General features: G+C 39.1%; 1 long non-coding RNA gene across 1 annotated transcript; it reads left to right on the forward strand.

Moving 5' to 3' along the window:
• The first annotated feature begins 10,179 nt into the window (after window positions 1-10,179).
• LOC135516145 (uncharacterized) lies at window positions 10,180-13,314 on the forward strand. The gene is made up of 3 exons (XR_010451899.1): window positions 10,180-10,514; window positions 11,415-11,522; window positions 13,046-13,314. It is a non-coding gene; the product is annotated as an uncharacterized LOC135516145 (long non-coding RNA).
• Window positions 13,315-13,701: the final 387 nt, after the last annotated feature.

Raw genomic sequence — 13,701 nt, forward strand, 5'->3', positions numbered from 1 at the left:
GAAGTGTGACACTGGCAGATGCAGTGGATTGAGATGCATCCAATACAACAAATACTGTTCTCTAGCTTAAACTGACGGATTTGTGTAACTTAGATTGATGCACAGGTTGGTCAATCGACTCTAGGGGGTGAAAAGGGATAGTTCTCTGAAATTGTAACCCAATCTTAATTGTTTTGTTATCTCTGGATGCGTTATGAGTCTTACTTATTAGTCTTATTTTAAGCCCTGTGAAGTAAACAATGCACCCAATTTGAGTACAAACAGTTGACATAAAAAAAACTATTTCTGACCCCAAATCTTTCATTTTAAGTTAAACACCGATCTTCTTAAGTGATATTGTCGCAATATACGTTGAATTGAAGTGTGAGAGCTAAGTTTTCGTAATTGGATTCTCTGTTTAAAATGTTAGCGTATCGTGACTCTTTCCACCTTGTCCTATATATTGATGCACAGTGGCTGACGAAGGTACTCATTCCTGACATCTTTTGGTAAAGATGTTTTACCTTCCAAAGTAAATTGATTTTAATTGATATTTGTTATCTAAAATACTGTATATATTTGACTGAATTTAGCAATTCTCAAACTAGTTGTAGTAGTTATCCGTTTTGAGCAGTTGGATTAAGAAGTGACAACAATGACTATAATGTGGTGTGAGAATTGCATTGTGAAAACAGTGAAAGAGCAATTTGGTTCAGTTAACAAAGGAATATGAATTTGTTGTACTCAATGGAAATTGTCTTTAGAGTTTTAAAACATGAACCACTTTGATGATTGGTTTTCAGAGTTGTGAAATTTGAATTCCTACTTGAGAAAATTTCACCAAAGAGAAACGGTAGATGTTAGCCCTTGTTAGCAATCACTGATGATGAAGAAATAGATGCCAAATATATAATAAATATGTACTATATCATTATTATTACATTTAATTGATTAATCCCTTTTATATTCCATTAGTCAGCCAAACGATGGGGTGGGGAACCCATCTCTTACTATTTCTTACAGGTAAGTACAGTAAATGTGTGTCTGTACAGTATGTTATATTTCTGTGTCGTTGGATGGAAGGTATGTGACCATGTATGACTAGATATGTATGTACTAAATGACTTTTATTCCCAGGGTTGTATTTGCCTTCTCCATGCCTTCCTTATCAGTACCACTTTGTGGAAAGATGGATACCCTGGAAGGAAGCACAGACCTACTGCAGAGATACGTACACTGACCTGGCCACCATAGGCAATATTGAGGATATGAACAGATTGATGCAAATGGACAGGTTCAGTGTTAATTATTGGATAGGCACTGTGTGGATAGGGCTGTATGATGATATGGTTAACAGCTGGTGGTGGTCTCTTGAAGACAGTGACTACTACAGTAAGGGAGAGGCTGAGTTTAGACACTGGCAGAGCGGTGCACCTGATAACATTGCGGAACAACCCTGTGTGGTCATTAAAAATGGGATGTGGAAAAATCAGGATTGCAAGCTGGATCGTTCCTTCATCTGCTGCACCGGTGAGAAATGTGATTTTTTTCTTTGCTGTATTCCTCCGTCTAGAGTTTGAAGTAGACTATTACTATGCTAATCACTTTTCTTGTAATTTTCATGTTTACAAACACACACTCAAACAGGCATACTGTAAACACTGATGAGCAGCCTCAGTGTAATCCAGTCAAGTACATTTTTTAAAAACATTTTAGCAGACACTCTTATCCAAAATGCATGAATGTTCCTACTATTTCCCTGTGGGAATTGAACTCACAACCCTGGCCTGGCAAGCACCATGCTCGACCAACTGAGTCACACATGACCACCTTACTTGAAGTGCAAAATGTAGATTTGTAAGAAAGTACCCACTCATCCTGATTTCTAAATACATCCATCATTTGCAGGTGAGAAAAATAACAGTCCGAGATTTATCTTCGTCAATGAAACAAAAAAAAGCTGGGGTGAAGCTCAGAAATACTGCAGAAATCGCTACCGAGACCTGGCCAGTGTGAGGAACCAGGCTGAGAACCAGGAGATTGAGACCTTGGTTGGTGATAGTGACGTGTGGATTGGCCTGTTTAGCGACTCCTGGAAGTGGTCAGATGGCAGTGGTTCCTCATTTAGGCACTGGAAGTTGGGAGAACCCAATAACAATGACAGTAAACCTCGATGTGGTGGAGCAGTGTTCAAGGAAGGAAACACGGTGTCAGACGAATGGACAGATTGGCCCTGTGATAATACTTGGCAACCATTTGTTTGCTACAGCAGTGAGTTAATGTATAAACTATTCTGACAAAGTGATAAACAACTGGATTGCTTGTAAAAAAGAAAAATACATGATGTATTTCTAATTGTAGTCTTGAGCATTAGGGTCTACACAAAATGTAAATGTAACCCTCCCTTCACTTTCCTATATAACATGCACTGAGATAAACATGACAAAAGCTTAATTCTCGTGTCTGTTTATTTCTAAGCTCCGACAGTGAAGACGACTCAGAAGGTGGTGCGAGTGAGACTGACCCCAAATGACCAAAACACGGACATGAATGATCCTGTCGTACAGGAGGCCATCTTACAGCAAGTGAGTCTCGTGGTATCTTTTTGGGGTCTATTATTGACACATTTAAAGTATAAAAAAGATAACATGATGCACTATATTATAATCCATTATTATATTATAGCATTGCACATTATACTGTGTTCTGTGTATTTTTGTTCCTCAGATAAAGAAGGAGCTGAGGGAGAAGGGGATGTCTGATGACGTCAAACTGAAATGGAAGGAGCAACCCGATGGGAAGATCTTCCACAAATAAGAAAAGGGGGTTCCCAAAAGATGGAGAGAGAACCAGTTATGACAAAAAGAGGATTGTAAATGTTATTATATTTCTTGATTCGTAGGAAAACTCACCTCCTATATATTATTTGAGCTGATTTTGAGTTTTGTATGTTTCCAACTATATGGAATGATCATATTTTACATTCACACATTAAGATTGTTACTATCCTTAATTAATTAAATGATTTAAAATTATTCATTATTTTGTGAACATCTACGTATTCCTAGAGCAGGGATCATCCACTAGATTCAGCCGCTTGCCGATTTTGTTCTTGAGCGGATGGTCAGGGGGCCGGAACATCATTTCAAATCATTTGTAGACAGCAAATTGACCTTTAAGTCAAAACAGACGTAATATTTGACTAAAACATAAACATTTCAAACCTTGCTTTGAAATGCATCTCAATATTAGGAAGGTGCTTTTAATGTTTTGTGCACTCAATGTATATCATTCTATTTGCTTTAGAATACTTTAGAACAGATTCCCCAAAGTAAAATCACTTGGAGCTGATTTGCGGGTATTTTTACAGTCTTTTATGTCCAACAACAACAACAAATTCATCCTTTGGGCCACCAGTTGGGGAACCCTGTCCTAGAGTATGTATTACATTACATATATTATATTACTGTATATGCTGTTGCAATCATTAACAATTAACAGGCAGATAGGAAAAAAGGAGGCGGAGAAAAGGGGGAAGAAGAGAACGAAGAGAAAGACAAAGATCTAACTCTAAATGATGTCGGATCATATAAGTGACTTATAACCTTTTGGCTTGAGATATCATCTGACATTTTGTATGAAATATCATTTGAGTGTGTATTATAAACGTGTGTTAAGATATCTCAACTTTTTTTTGTGGGGAGATTATTCATTTGATTTGATTGACAATTTAAAAACACGAATAGAATTCATTTAAAATCATTGAGGATAAATATGTACATAGTGTAAAAACCTATTTCCATTTTGGTCCTCTTGTTTTATTTAATTATAATCATGACATTACATTAATTTAAAAAAACGTCATAAATAAGGTACACATTTTCTGGAATTAGTGTTGTTCTTTGTAATTTGGAAGCAAATTATAATAAAGGATGACTACTTCACTTGTGACTGTTTTTGTTTCTTTGTCAACACATACTTTAAAGGGCAACTCTTACCCAGAGCAGTGAGGGCAGAGGTGGGCGGGTTTAAGGGGACAGTATGTTCCCTGATTGGATAGGTGTGGTTAAATATTACCATTTCCCCACCTCCTATCAGGAACACCTGTATTGGAATCGACTGAACACGTTTTTTTTCTGCTTACCTGGGTGTAATTACACACAGGTGAGTCACATTCATGTAGAATATTGTATAATATACACTACCAGTCAAAAGTGTGGACACACCATTCAGTGAAGACATCACAACTATTAAATAACACACACTCATGTAGTAACCAAAAAAGTGTTAAACAAATAAAAATATAATTTATATTTGAGATTCTTCAAAGTAGCCACTCTTTGCCTCAATAACAGCTTTGGCATTCTCTCAACAGCTCTTGGCATTCTCTCAACCAGCTTCATGAGGTAGTCACCTGGAATGCATTTCAATTAACAAGTGTGCCTTGTTAAAAGTTCAATATTGGAATTAATTTCCTTCTTAATGCGTATGAGCCAATCAGTTGTGTTGTGACAAGGTAAGGGTGGTATACAGAAGTTAGCGCTATTTCGGAAAAACCAAGAGTAATAATGAAGACATCAAAACTATGAAATAACACATATGGAATCATTAAGTAACAAAAAAAGTGTTAAACAAATCCAAATATATTTTATATTCAAAATTCCTCAAAGTAGCCACCCTTTGCCTTGATGACAGCTTTGCACACTCTTGGCATTCTCTCAACCAGCTTCATGAGGTAGTCACCTGGAATACTTTTCCAACAGTCTTGAAGGAGTTCCCACATATGCTGAGCACTTCTTGGCTGCTTTTCCTTCACTCTGCAGTCTAACTAATCCCAAACCATCTCAATTTGGACCCCAGGAAGAGTAGCTGCTGCTTTTGCAACAGCTAATGGGGATACTAATACAATACCAAAATGCCAAATTGGGTTGAGGTCGGTTGTTTGTGGTCAGATCATCTAATGCACCACTCCATCACTCTCCCTCTTGGTCAAATAGCCCTTACACAGCCTAGAGGTGTGTTTTGGGTCATTGTCCTGCTGAAAAACCAATGATAGTCCCGCTAATTGCAAACCAGATGGGATGGCGTATCGCTGCAGAATGCTGTGGTAGCCATGCTGGTTAAGTGTGCCTTGAATTCTAAATAAATCACAGACAGTGTCACCAGCAAAGCACGCCAACACTATCATACCTCCTCCATGTTTCACGGTGGGAAACACACATGTTGAGATCATCCGTACACCTACTCTGTGTCTCACAAAGACACAGCGGTTGGAACCAAAAGTCTCTAATTTGGACTCATCAGACCAAAGGACAGATTTCCACTGGTCTGATGTCCATTGCTCGTGTTTCTTGGCCCCAGCAAGTCTCTTTTTCTTATTGGTTTAAAACCTGTTATGGCTAGGGGTTCCACTAGCGACAACATCCGCTGAAATGGCAGATCGCGAAATTCACATTTTTATTTTTTATTTTTTTACTTTCAAACATTCACAAGTGCAATACACCAAATTTAAGCTTAACTACTTGTTAATCTAGCCATAAGATTTCAAAAATCCTGTACAGTGAAAGCACACCATATGATTATGTTAGGTCAGCGCCGAGTCACAAAAAACATACAGCCATTTTCCAGCCAAAGAGAGGAGTCACAAAAGTAGAAATAGAGATAAAGTTAATCACTAACCTTTGATGATCTTCCTCAGGTGGCACTCAAAGGACTTCATGTTACACAATACATGTATGTTTTGTTCGATAAAGTTCATATTAATATCCAAAAATCTCAGTTTACATTGGCGCGTTATGTTCAGTAATGTTGTGCCTCGAAAACATCCGGTGAATTTGCAGAGAGCCACATCGATTTACAGAAATACTAATAATAAACTTTGATGAAAGATACAAGTGTTATGCATAGAATTAAAGATATACTTCTCCTTAATACAACCGCTGTGCCAGATTTCAAAAAAGCTTTACGGCAAAAGCACACCATGCAATAATCTGAGTACAGCGCTCAGCCACAAAAACAGGCCATACAGATACCCGTCATGTTGTGGAGTCAGTAAAAGTCAGAAATAGCATTATAAAGATATTGTCACGCACTGACCGTAGATATCTCTGTTTTTCTATATATTTTGGTTAGGTCAGGGTGTGACTAGGGTGGGTACTCTAGCTTTTGTGTGTCTAGGGGTTTTTGTATGTCTAGTTGCCTGTGTAGTTGCCTGTCAGCACTATATTGTATAGCTTCACGTTTCGTTTATTATTTTGTTAGTTTGGTCAGTGTTCATGCTTTTAATAAAGAGAATGTATGCATACCACGCTGGGTACGCTTGGTTTCCTTCATACAACGAACGTGCCATATATTCACTTACCTTTGATGATCTTCATCAGAATGCACTCCCAGGACTCCCAGTTCCACAATAAATGTTAGTTTTGTTCGATAAAGTTAATCTTTATGTCCAAATACCTCCTTTTTGTTAGCGCGCTTAGTTCACCAATCAAAATTCACAAGGCGTGAGCAATAAGTCCAGATGAAAAGTCAATTAAGTTCCATTACAGTTCGTAGAAACATGTCAAACGATGTATAAAATCAATCTTTAGGATGTTTTTATCATAAATCTTCAATAATGTTTCAACCGAACAATTCCTTTGTCTTTAGAAATGAAAAGGAACAGAGCTCGCGCTCACGGCTGCGCTCGAGACTTAGCTCAGGGCATTCTGCAGGACCCCTGATTCAAACAGCTCTTATTCACTGCTCCTTCATAGTAGAAGGCTGAAACAACATTCTACAGACTGTTGACATCTAGTGGACGCCTTAGGAAGTGCAATATGACCCCATTTACACTGTATATTGGATGGGCAATCACTTGAAAAACTACAAACCTCAGATTTCCCACTTCCTGGTTGGATTTTCCCGACGTTTTCGCCTGCCATATGAGTTCTGTTATACTCACAGACAGCATTCAAACAGTTTTAGAAACTTCAGAGTGTTTTCCATCCAAATCTAATAATAATATATTAGCTTCTGGGCCTGAGTAGCAGGCAGTTTACTCTGGGCATGCTTTTCATCCGAATGTGAAAATACTGCCCCCTATCCCAAACAGGTTAATTAAGTAGTGTTTTCTTTGCAACAATTCAACCATGAAGGCCTGTTCCCCTCTGAACAGTTGATATTGAGATGTGTCTGTTACTTGAACTCCGTGAAGTATTTTTTTGGGCAGCAATCTGAGGTAGAAATTAACTGCCGATTTCTGAGGCTGGTAACTAATGAAGTCATCCTCTGTAGCAGGGGTACCTCTGGGTCTTCCTTTCCTGTAAAGGTCCTCATGAGTGCCAGTTTCATCATAGCGATTGATGGTTTTTGTGACTGCACTTGAAGAAACTCGAAAAGTTATTGACATTTCACGCATTGACTGACCTTCATGTCTTAAAGTAATGATGGACTGCTGTTTCTCTTTTCTTATTTGAGCTGTTCTTGCCATAATATGGACTTAGTCTTTTCCAAAATAGGGCTATCTTCTGTATACCACCCCTACCTTGTCACAACACAACTGATTGGCTCAAACGCAAGAAGGAAAGAAATTCCACAAATTAGCTTTTAACAAGGCACACCTGTTAATTTAAATGCATTTCAGGTGACTACCTCATGAAGCTGGTTGAGAGAATGCAAATTGTGTGCAAAGCTGTCATCAAGACAAAGGGTGGCTACTTCAAAGAATCTTAAATATAAAATATATTTTGATATGTTTAACACTTTTTTGGTTACTGCATGATTCCATATGTGTTACTTCATAGTTTTGATGTCTTCACTATTATTATACAATGTATAAAACAGTAAAAACAAAGAAAAACCCTTCAATGAGTAGGTGTGTCAAAACTTTTGACTAGTACTGTATATATTGAACATAAATATGAAGGCCTGTAGGGTAGCCAGGGCGGCAGGGTAGCCTGGTGGTTAGAGCGTTGGACTAGTAACCGAAAGGTTCCAAATTTAAATCCCTGAGCTGACAAGATACAAATCTGTCATTCTGCCCCTGAACAGGCAGTTTAACCCACTGTTCCTAGGATGTCATTGAAAATAAGAATTTGTTCTTAACTGACTTGCCTAGTTAAATAAAGGTAAAAATATATATATATATATTAACGCAACATGGAACAATTTCAAATACTTTGCTGAGTTACAGTTCATATGAGGAAATGAGTGAATTGAAAAAAATTAATTAGGCCTTAATCTATGATTCCACATGACTGGGCAGGGGCACAACCATGGATGGGCCTGGGAGGGCATAGGCCCAGCCACTTGGGAGCCAGGCCCAGCCAATCAGAGATACCCCGCAGACAATCCCGCAGGTGAAGAAACCAGATGTTGAGGTACTTGGCTGGCATGGTTACATGTGGTCTGCGGTTGTGAGGCTGGTCAGACGCACTGCCAAATTCTCTAAAACAACGTTGGAGGTGGCTTATGGTAGAGAAATGAACATTAAATCTCTGGCAATAGCTCTTGTGGACATTCCTACAGTCAGCACGCCAATTGCACGCTCCCTCAAGACTTGGGACATTTGTGGCTTTGTGTTGTGTGACAAAACTGCACATTTTAGAGTGGCCTTTTATTATCCCCTGCACAATTAGCATTTGTGTAATGATAATGCTGTTTAATCAGCTTCTTGATATGCCACACCTGTCAGGTGGATGGATTATCTTGCCAAAGGATATAATTATCACTAACAGGTATGTTAACAAACAGAAACAGGCTTTGGAACATTCCTGGGATCTTTTATTTCAGCTCATGAAACATGGGACGAACACTTTAAAACAACTTTTACGTAATTATATCCATTGCACAATTGTATCACCCCCTTGAACGTGATAGAGTCAATCTTACATTGTTTGTGTAATCCAATATCAATGAAAAACACATCTCGTATAGAGACATATACACATATTCTTCATAGATATTGGCTTGTTATGATGCAGTTGACATTTTAGTCATTTAGCAGACACTCTCATCAAAAGAGACAGGAGCAATTAGGGTTAGGTGCCTTGCTCAAGGGCACATCGACAGATTTTGTACCTAGTCAGCTCGGGGAATCAAACCAGCAACCTTTTGGTTACTGGCTCAACACCCTTAACATCTCATGTTCTACAAAAACCCTGCTGATCAAACAATAGTGTTCAGTGCCTGCACACTTCAATTAAAGGGTAACTGCTCTCAAAAATCAACATGTCTTAGAGGCCTCCAAAGTGTGACTTTGAAAAAGAAAACCTGAACAAATTGACAAAATTAGAGTATACGCACTACTCCGGGCACCACTACACCACTGTTGCACCATCTCTCTCACACCATCATTCCTGCACAAGCTCAACAGCATTCCATTGTTGGTAGCGTAAAAAAATAAGAACAAGAATAGAAGAAGAATTGTTGTGCAATTTCACAGGATGTGATCCAAGCACTGTTGAGTCACTGTAGGAGAAAGCTAGGGACGAGGAATTTCCAGTCATGTGACAATGAAAAACGGTTTTGTTTTCCTAAGGTTTCAGTTTGTGTGCTACCTAACCAGTTAATGGTTTGACATTCTGGTAATGACTCAAATCATCAGCTGCAGCTTTTCAGTATATGTTCTCCTCAGGTCAATTTGGTTGTTACTTGATAGTGTTGCCCTTGCTAAGGGTGTTGTGGTAGATCCAGGGTAACAGCATGTATTCAAATAAACAAAACAAACACAGTTAAGAGTTCTGTCCTCCCTTAGGCATCAACAGGCTATTTTATAGTACTCTACCCTGAATCCTGATTCATGTCACTCAACTTCCCCCTCCCTGTCTTTTGGATGACAAAACACATGAAATGGAACTCCAAGGCCTTAGGATTCCTGTACTTATCTTTAGGTCCATTCTGTACAACTTAAGGCCTCCTGTCTGAGGTCAATTTGGTTGTTATTTAAAGGGTAGGAAGCATGAGTTTTTACTTAGTAACTTAGTTGTAGTCACAATCTAGTTACTTGTAAGTACAAACATAGTTATGTTTTGGGATTAATACATATTTATTTATTTATTTCCGGATAACTTCTAAACTTCTCACAATGCACTATTTCTCAACGTCATTTGGAGGATCTACTCTGTGATACCGAGTTTTAAATGCTAGCTCGGTAGCTAGCTCAAGCTGGCTAACATTAGCCACACCTCAAACTATTCACAGACTTTGTGGCTGGGTTATCTAATGGGAAAACGTTAGAAAAACTAAAGAGAAAATCATATTTGCTTGCTCTAATTGTGTAGTACCTTGTCTGTTCTGCTTTAAAAACATTTTTTTTTTAAATGACTTTTTATTTTATTTTTTACTTTTCAACATGTTCTCTGTATAGTAGGTTATGGGTTTTGTAACTTTTACCACCTTGGCTTAGTGCTAGCATGCTAGCTGACTGATATCTGGAATCTATTTTTGGGGATTTCGGCCCGGTGAAGCGCCCACCTCCCCCTCACTTTGGCAGCTAACTCAGTCTGCACTCTTTTAAAAGTTTTACCATCAGATGGGGCCCCAAGCATTAGTCTGTAAGTCTCTCCTCTATTTATATTTTAGTTGTGTTGTGGTGTGTTAGTTGTGTTCTAGCTGTTGGGCTCTAGCTTGCCAAGCATAACCGTGGTGGTTGGCTAGTCTGGCTAGGCTAATAGCTAGTTGGCTAAATAGCTCATGTTAGCTGGCGAACACTTTAATGTAGCTGTAAGCTAGGTGTTTATAGCAACTGGCTGACTCATTCAGTGCTAACGTAACATTAGCGGGCTGGTAAGGCTGAACGTTAGCAGAATAGTAGGGCTACTGTTAGCAGGCTAGTTGGCTAGCAACCTTGCAAGTTGATTTGTAACAATACATTCATAAAGTGTTTGCTTGTAAATTGGCAAAAAATATCATTAAAACCAGTAGTGATGAGTGCCAACAATTTGGTTTAATTTAAAGTTGTACATTTTAAGTTATTTCTGTTGGAGTTTACATGATAGGGAATAGGCTCTTGCCTGGTCCTCCATATGACATCACACCCCAGAAAAATATTTTTCGACATGGCTTTGGTATTCTTCGGAATTCTGATCGATTTTATGTAATAACTTCAAAAAAATAAAAATAAGGTAGAACTTTGCATAGGGACTTTGATGTGTATGTTAATGCAAATGCATATGTTATATGTGGTTACGTTTATACTACCTACCCTTTAATGCTTCAGCTAGTTGTAAAGTAGTCTAGTTGTAAATCTCATGCAAACAAAGAAACAGGTTCACGTTTATTTAACATAATTGCACATGTGCAAAACACACATACAAGGTGATGTAACAGAGTGAATGTTCTTCTTTCGATCCCTGATTCCTGTAACAAGTTCCAGTGCTGTATCTGCCTAGACATCTTCACTAACCCTTTCTCTATACCCTGTTGCCACAACTTCTGCCTGGCCTGTATCAAAGGCTACTGGGACACCAGCGACCGCTTTGAGTGCCCCCTCTGTAAGGAGTGCTTCCGCCGCCGACTCGAGTTATGCATCAACTGTGCTTTGAAGGACTTCACAGAGCACTGTAAGGGATCACTGAAGGTGATAAATGGCATGTATTGTGTTTATACAGTCGAAGTTGGAAGTTTACATAGACCTTGGCCAAGTAAATTTAAACTCAATTTTAACAATTCCTGACATTTAATCCTCATAAAAAAATTCCTGTCTTAGGTCAGTTAGGATCACCACTTTATTTTAAGAATGTGAAATGCCAGAATAATAGTAGAGAGAATTATTTATTTCAGCTTTTATTTCTTTCATCACATTCCCAGTGGGTCAGAAGTTTACATAGACTCAATTACAATTTGGAAGCATTGCCTTTAAATTGTTTAACTTGGATCAAATGTTTCGGGTAGCCTTCCACAAGCTTTCCACAATAAGTTGGGTGAATTTTGGCCCATTCCTCCTGACAAAGCTGGTGTAACTGAGTCAGGTTTGTAGGCCTCCTTGCTCGCACACGCATTTTCAGTTCTGCCCACTAATGTTCTATAGGATTGAGGTCAGGGCTTTGTGATGGCCACTCCAACACCTTGACATTGTTGTCCTTAAGTAATTTTGCCACAACTTTGGAAGTATGTTTGGGGTCATTGTACATTTGGAAGACCCATTTGCAACCAAGCTTTAACTTCCTGACTGATGACTTGAGATGTTTCTTCAATATATTCACATAATTTTCCAACCTCATGATGCCATCTATTTTGTGAAGTGCACCAGTCCCTTCGGCAGTAAAGCACCCCCACAACATGATGCTGCCACCCCCGTGCTTCATGGTTGGGATGGTGTTATTCGGCTTACAAGCCTCCCCCTTTCTACTTCAAACATAACGATGTTCATTATGGCCAAATAGTTCTATTTTTGTTTCATCAGAACAGAGGATATGTCTCCAAAAAGTATTTGTCCCCATGTGCAGTTGCAAACCCTTGTCTGGCTTTCTTTGGTGGTTCTGGACTAGTGGCTTCTTCCTTGCTTAGCGGCCTTTCAGGTTATGTCAATATCGGACTTGTTTTACTGTGAATATAGATACTTTTGTACCTGTTTCCTCCAGCATCTTCACAAGGTCCTTTGCTGTTGTTCTGGGATTGATTTGCACTTTTCGCACCAAAGTACGTTCATCTCTAGGAGACAGAATGCATCTCCTTCCTGAGCAGTATGATGGCTGCGTGGTCCCATGGTGTTTATACTTGCGTAGTATTGTTTGTACAGATGAACATGGTACCTTCAGGTGTTTGGAAATTGCTCCCAAGGATGTACTTGTGGAGGCCTACAATTCTTTTGGCTGATTTCTTTTGATTTTCCCATGATGTCAAGCAAAGAGGCAGTGGGTTTGAAGGTAGGCCTTGAAGTGTATCCACAGGTACACCTCCAATTGACTCAAATGATGTCAATTAACCTATCAGAAGCTTCTAAAGCCATGACATCATTTTCTGGAATATTCCAAGCTGTTTAAAGGCACAGTCAACTTAGTGTATGTAAACTTCCGACTTCAACTGTATATTATATTTATATAATTATTAATATTATTATTAATTTTTATATTATCTTATAAAGGTCAAAGCCCGGCAGGCGGAGGAAGACGATTATCAAGATATAGGACTATCAGTGGCACAGTGTTCCCCAGGGAGCCCGATGCAGTTTCCTGCGATTTCTGGACTGGGACGAAGCCTGGGGTCATACTGCAAGACACACCTGGGGCCTCACCAGAGAGAGCCGTCCCTCCAGATGCACAGGCTGACAGACACAGCAACCTTCACCACGCCCGCCTTATGCAGGAAGCACGAGCGGCCCCTGGGCCTCTTCTGCAGGAACAACCAGGAACAACCAGGAACAACCAGTGTGTGCGAGGTGCACCGAGACAAGGGCTCCAACACTATTCCTATGGAGAGAGAGAGAGAGAGAGAGAGAGAGAGAGAGAGAGAGAGAGAGAGCGCAAAAAAAGATGGGAGCAAGTTGAACATAGCTCTAAATATTAAAAGCTGTATAGTTAACTTCATAATAAAACATTATACCTGCAAGCTTTAAATAAAGTGTTACTAAATTGTATCTTGCCAATTCAGGCACATACTCTCCAACAAATGTGATTTTCAGTATTATCCAAAGACATTTCCAAATTTACAGGCTAGTAATCCTACAGTTTCCGGGTTGTCTTCAGAGACTTATGAAAAAGACTGAAGGAGATTTGCTGAGGATGGTTCAGGACATACTGA

Source organism: Oncorhynchus masou, chromosome 27 (assembly GCF_036934945.1).
Source record: "Oncorhynchus masou masou isolate Uvic2021 chromosome 27, UVic_Omas_1.1, whole genome shotgun sequence".
In the NCBI taxonomy this organism is placed as follows: Eukaryota; Metazoa; Chordata; class Actinopteri; order Salmoniformes; family Salmonidae; genus Oncorhynchus; species Oncorhynchus masou.